The sequence below is a fragment of the Passer domesticus genome, chromosome 4 (assembly GCF_036417665.1).
Source record: "Passer domesticus isolate bPasDom1 chromosome 4, bPasDom1.hap1, whole genome shotgun sequence".
NCBI classification, from domain to species: domain Eukaryota; kingdom Metazoa; phylum Chordata; class Aves; order Passeriformes; family Passeridae; genus Passer; species Passer domesticus.
Window position 1 is genome coordinate 53,518,249 of NC_087477.1, and position 6,788 is coordinate 53,525,036.

Sequence of the window (6,788 nt, forward strand, 5' to 3'; positions counted from 1 at the left end):
ACAATCTCACCCTGAAGCCCTCGTGGTGTGCAATACCATTGCTCAAGTGTGGACCGTTTGTTGACAAGGACAGACCTCTGTGGGAGCTTTTGATGCTGATCCATAAACCTCCAAACACCATCTCACTTTTCTTGCATTTGACTCAGTTTCTAGCATTGTTGGCACATTGTTGGTGACTTTGTGTGTCCAGAACCAGGGGCTTTCATGGGTGAAGGTCCCATCAAACAGCTGTAACAGGCCAAACAAGCTGCATCTCCTTGCGTCCATTAAGTGATTTCAGCAAGAAACTCAGGTACATCACATATTCTGTCAGACTATACGGCTGCCCCTGACAGGGAAGGTTTGTTGGTAACACCTGACAATGAGAACCACTATTTGGCAGCAAGGTGAATGTAGCTGATACTTCTCTCAGGAGTCTGAGGCAAGGCTCAAAGCTGATCTTGGCCCCTCCTAAGGTGGTTCTGGGAACATGATGCTACGTGAAACAGACCCGGAGCAGCACATGGTACGTAAACACTGAGAAACAACCTGAGGGCCAGGTCATCAGCTGGACCAAGGAGTTGTTGCTCCAGTGACTTCAATGCAGCTTTTCAGATTTATAAGTTGGGAGCTAATTTTTAAATCCTGTTATGTCCTGAATAGTACAATGGGGGGCAGAAAGAGGTCCAAAGTTCTTGGACCTGAGAGTAAACTTGCATGGGTAGCTGAAAAATAGCCAAAGGAGACTTACAGAAGCAAACCCAGGAGAAGAAAATCCTCTTGCTCAGACACTGCCACAAGACAGCTGATTTAGGGAAAGTACTGCACATGACTTGAGCTTGAATCTTTAATACATATCTCAATTAAAACCTGAGCCACACTAACAGAAAGGCATGAGGTACAAACTGTAAGTTATGATGTTAGATTTATCTTGATTCACATAATACATCTACCAGATGAATAATGCTTCAGATATTTTAAGCAAGTTTGGTTAATTAAGCAGCCTAATTCTACCGTTTCTTATAAATCTAATTTTGTTTCAGAGCTAATAGGAGAAGAGCAAAGAACTGAGATACTGTCTCATATCTTGGCTATATTACAAACACAAATCAGTTACAAGCACAACATGCAACTCAAACCCACACAACTGATCGGCAATTATAGAAGCAAGCACTTCTAATTGTATAATGATACATAAATTACTGTGGTATTGTGACATTCACTCATTATGCTCAATAAAACAAGCAGAAAAAAATTATGTCAAATATATAATTTTAGTGTACAACTGGACGCAGAGCTGAAAGAGAGTTAAAGGGTCCTTAATTAATATCAAACTGAGCTATTATTGCTTCTGATCATTAAAAATTGAACACTCACAAACACTTATCAGTCATTACTTTTCTTTCTGCACTCTTCAAAGCCAGCAGTCTACAGAGTGCTTTGAATGTAATTATTATCACTTAATGGAACTCAAACACCTACTATTCTTATTGCCTTTTTAACTAAAAATATGCGTCATTTTGCCTCCTCCTTGTGTGCATATTTCTATTTATGCTTCCAAACAATGTAATTTCTCAACAAGCCCTCATTCCTCTCTTCTGTGCTACTGGTCTTCATCCATACACCAGCAAGAGCCCCTGTACAAAAAGCATGTTGCATTAAGAAAATGACCATAATGCCCCAAACACTGAATATTTGCCACAAACAGTTTTTCTTAGGTTTAATGACAGTATCTGTCTTCCTACGGTTTTGTAGTAAGCCAAAAATAGCAGTTTCTCACTGAGAATTCTTGGTGGTCTAAAGATCCTGAATGTGTAGGCATATTTGGTTATGATTACAGAAAAAGAGGAAATTAAAAAAAAACAAAAAACAAAAAAGAAAAAAGCTAATAGTATGTTATCACTACAGCAAAAAATGTATTTTGTAAAATAGGTGCTGGGAATAGAAATTGCTAACACCACCACAAGAACAATATAAAAGTAAAATCTTCTGACTGCTGTGAAAACTCCTGTGACAGAAAGATTGTTACGTTAACCTTTTCCTTCTGATCTACAAATAAACTTAAATTTTTCAGTATTCTCTTGCAGCTCACCCTCTGTGAGGAGACATCCTATGTCCTGACTTGGAGGAAATAATTGCTAACCACATAGAACAAAACAACTCTTCCATTTCAATGTTCTAATTAGAAGTGATCAGGTAATGAATTAGATGTAGAATCAAACAAGCTGTGGAGAATTCAAATGAGCTGTTTTCTCAAATGGGCTCAAAATTATCAACAGCTGAATGAAAATGTGTTATCCCAAACCAGGTGCATAGGCATGGAGCCCTCAGCATTTAAAAAAATACCCGAGGGGTAGTTATTGGTTCGAGACATCTGTGTCCCTTTCAGAGCCAGAAGTTCTGCAGTCACCTGCAGAGGTAGATGATGTTGGCTTACTGAGTCTATGAAGCAAGGGAAGAAATTTAAAAAGGAGTATGTTGATTAAGAATATCTTCTGTTCGTCTATTTCTGCCAGATTTGCCATAAATTTCTGGCATGTGTTGAAGCTTGTTTTGCCAGCGCATAATGTAAGAGCATCTAGCAATATAAACAGGATTTATCTGACCATAGAGGTAAATTGTGTCTTACTTTCTCTCAGGATTCAACAGCACTTAACTGGTGCCAAGTGGCTGTTTGTACCTAGTGAGGTGTTTGATGGTTAAGTGGAAAGAACAGGTAAATTGAATGCACCAGATCATTTTCCTATGGTGAGTCATTGTCACACACAAGTTGTCTGTTTTTTTGGTTGTCAAAGCAAGGTGCTGGTACCAGTGGGATCCTTCAAAATATAAGCTGCTTTGTGAAAGGAATCAGCATCTGTTCTAACTAACATAACCCATTAAAAATGTCTGTCATGAAACAAACAAATGTGCTTAGAAAACTGAAATCAAATTCTGGTCAAACCTATGAAACTCTATTAGCTTTGGCACAGCTATGTGGGAATAAGTGAGTGAAAATTACCTCAGGGTCTTTGACACAAACAGTTCAGATACCTGTGTGGAATTATGAATAAGTTCAGCTCCAGCTTAAGTAGTATGCAGTTCTGCTATGTAAAGCAGAAAGGGGTTCAGCCTTTTGTTTAGAAATTGCTGCACATGAACACACATCCGCTCCCAAACTAAACAGAACTGTGTTTTGTCAGTGTTTTAGTTCACATGTGTTCTTGTGATATGCAACAGCATTCCACTCAAACTGTTACTGTAATTAATAAGACTGCCCTGGTTTTATGTTTGATTTGGAAGCTGCCCTGTGAATAATAGTACCAACAGTTTGGGAGGCAGGAGTATTATCTGGTGCTGTGTATGAGGAACATGGCCAGCTGGAGAAGCTTTGAGGCAGTCTGAGTAGGAGAGTGAACTAGTATAATTAAACTGGAAAATAAAGACAATATGAGTCAAAAAATGCTATCACACTTAATTCTGTTGTACTTTTGTTATATAGCATTGAAATCTGGAGGAAAGCAAAGACAAGTATTCCCTAAGGGACAGACACTGCTGTCATTCTTGATACAAAGCCTCTACAGACTTAGAGGCTTTCAGTCAAAAGAGTTGACAGAGTAGGAATTTGCTCTGTCTCTGATCTGTGCATGGCAATAGGCGACAGAATAGTTAACACCTGACATCTCTTACAGAGGAAATAATTCAGAAGCCACATTGCTTCTGCATTATGAATATGTTGAAATCACAAGTGACATTTTGCTCTTGCCTCTACCACAAGCAGTAGAAACCACAATTCAGCAGTCCTCTTGGGATGAATGTATGGATATTTGAAAGAAGTAATGAATTTAACAGGAATTTAACATGAAATGCATTTCAGAATATATGCTTCTGTAATATGACATGGAGAAGTCTGAGTTATGGGATGATATGAGTGCATGGGAAACTGCTTTTGGCAATATATGCTGTTAAGAAGAGGTAAGTCTGAAGTATTGGTCAGGGAAATTCAGCAAATAACCAAAACATTTCATGTCATACTGAAATGGGCTGGAATGAATAGAAGCTTATGAGGATGATAGGGAGTGAGGAGATCACAGCAGCAGCAGAAAACACGAAAACCACAACTTTATAAAATTCACTGCATTATAAACAGTGATAGATACAATGATTAATAAATGATCAGTTAAAACAGACACATAAATCACACTTTTTATTTACCATAAAGTTCATGTGTATATTTTTAGTGTCTTTCACTAATAAAATCCATCAACCTTCGGTGTTAGAAAATATTAAAAAAATGAAAAAAAAAGGAAGAATGGAACATGAAATTCAGTAGAAGCACTGTATTAGAAGCAGTAACTAACTGAAGAACTACTAGACCCATTTAGATGTGGTAAAAGCCTTGGATATTTAGGACTTTATTATTTGGACTGCAAATGTGAAAGTGAGAATGGTGCTGCAGAGTAAAACCACCAAACAGAAAAAAAACCCCCTCCATTTTAGACTGTAAATTCATGAGGAAAATTCTACAACCCTTGAAAATCTTTTAGGAAAGATATGAAGACATTTTCCTTAAGGTGATTCAGAACTGTGGTAGGAAACTGCCCTTGACATTTAAAGAGGCTACTGCAATTGCAGCAGTGAGAAGGAGCTACCATAGGAATTTGCCTTAAACAATATTAAGAACTGCACATCATTCTGTGGTAAAAGATTGAATGAGACTCTCAGATGAAAGGAAGGTCCTATGTATATATCAATAATGTCATAATAGTGTAGTTTTAGCTGCTAGTTAGCCTACCAGCCTGTAACATTCTGCTACAGCTGTATCAGATTTGTCTCAGAAATGTGCTGCTTTTCTTGACAAACTTTGTGTGCCCTAGATAAGACATGCAGTGGTTTCCTTACGTTTGCAAACACTAGCTGTATTTAATCATGCAAGAAACACTGATTCCCTGCTACCCTGGGATAGTCATATACATCTCAGCGTTTGTGAAGAATTATGTGCTTGCTGTAACATATATCATGTCCTTTCCCTGAATCTGTTTGTACATTAATGGCCACACAGACTGCTTTTCATGTACTTCTTCCTTTTCAAGGAGTCTGTGGGGAGGCTTTGTAGTCCCACATCTGTTTTTACACATTCTTCTCTTTCATACCCAAGAACATATGCATTAAAAAAAAAAGAGGGTGATAAAAGGAAAGTAAATCAAATTTTTTCTCTTTCTTCCTCCTTCTTCTACACCCCTCCCTCTTTCCCCCTCTCCCCATTTTTTTAAGATTTAGAATTGTTTCCATTTAAATGATCCAGCTTTCAATAATCATGTTCTTGGATTTTTATATGCAAATATCTTATGGATTCACTTCATCCTGCTAGATTTTGTAAACAGACCAAAACCTCATTTCTGCAGGCAACAGTGATGCTTTTGAAGTATTTTTCTATAACACAAAGAATGGCATTTACCTGAGAGGTAGTGGACTTCTTCACAATGAACCCTCCTTGGATGATGAGCATGAGTTCAGGACAGAAGGCATTCAGGCAATGCGATGACATGTTGTTATGCCACAATTGATTTCTCATTAGCAACATTACAGATGTGCCCAACCTTTCTTTATCGAAATAACTTCTAGATGAAATGTCAATGATATTTTGGTTTGCTATACAGAGGTTTCTGATTTCTTCCATAGCCTCAGAATATATATTGTTTTTCTCTTAAAAACGTTATTTTTCTAATAAGAAAATCCAGCCATATCTGTGTGTGTCAGCATGTGGCAGAGACTGACTTCAAATCCATTAAAAATAATGAAGACTGTAGAGCGCTTTTTGGTGCACAGGCTCCAACTTCATGAGTGGTAGTGTATGCAAGAGAGGTGTGTCTCTCCAGATGTAGCTCTATTTACAAGAAGGCGAAGTTTTTTACCTAATTTTTTATTTCAGGACTTGAAGAAAACAGTTAGGGATGGCTCCCCAGATCAACATACCTGTGGATGTCATTCTTCAGTGGATCACACAACTCTGTTCAAGACACACACGTATTTCTTCACTGAGCAGAATATGTCTAAAAGCCAAGCACTGCCACACTTGCTTGTCAAGGATTTAGCTAGAAAGGACTTAATAACATGACTGCACAATGTTGTAAAAAAAAAAAATCCCAAACAGCAGGAGACCTGATAGCCTTTTTTTTTTTGCCATTTCTGCTTTTTTACAATGTGCTTTCCACAAGCATTGTTTTTCAATTGAATGCTAAGTATTTATTAATAAGACAATCTTTCCTGCTTTTTGCCTCTTTATGTGGCATTTAATCATATATTCATGCATGTTTATACATATAGTAGCTAGTAATGGTACTTGATGAAAAATTCTTGAATTAGCAAAGACAAGGTGAAACCTGTGAACCTTGACAGAAGAGCAGTGGTGGGAATGTTCTAGTATAACTGAGTTTGTTCTTGTATAATGGAGAAAAAAGCATTTGGAAGACAAGGAAATAAAGTAGTTTGGTTTTTTGGTTTTTTTTCACTGATATGAAAATATAAATGAATAGGTAAATATAAACTATAAAACCCCCCTCCCCACCCCTCCCATTCTTGACTTGATATGATAATTTAGTCAAAACAGAAATGCTATTTATGCAATTTTACTACTGGATCAGAAAGAATGAAAATGAAGAATTGAAATGCAACTTGAAAAAACTCTGTAAATCTTTCTTCACAATGCGCATATGTTAAATGACTTCCACTGACTTAAATAGATTTCCTAAAAAATTGTGTGCTAAGCAGAAAAGAGAAGAACCAGAATTACTATTCATATGAGATATCTTTGCCTGTTCTTTTTAATG

The 6,788-nt window shown here is 37.2% G+C and overlaps 1 long non-coding RNA gene across 2 annotated transcripts; it reads left to right on the top strand.

Annotated features, from left to right (window-relative positions):
• Positions 1 to 2,316: 2,316 nt before the first annotated feature.
• LOC135300009 (uncharacterized) lies at positions 2,317 to 6,503 on the top strand. 2 transcript variants are annotated; one of them, XR_010361868.1, is made up of 4 exons: positions 2,317 to 2,452; positions 2,619 to 2,727; positions 3,836 to 3,933; positions 5,891 to 6,503. It is a non-coding gene; the product is annotated as an uncharacterized LOC135300009 (long non-coding RNA). The 2 variants fall into 2 exon arrangements; XR_010361869.1 differs by having other exon boundaries at positions 2,619 to 2,695.
• The last annotated feature ends 285 nt before the right edge of the window (positions 6,504 to 6,788 follow it).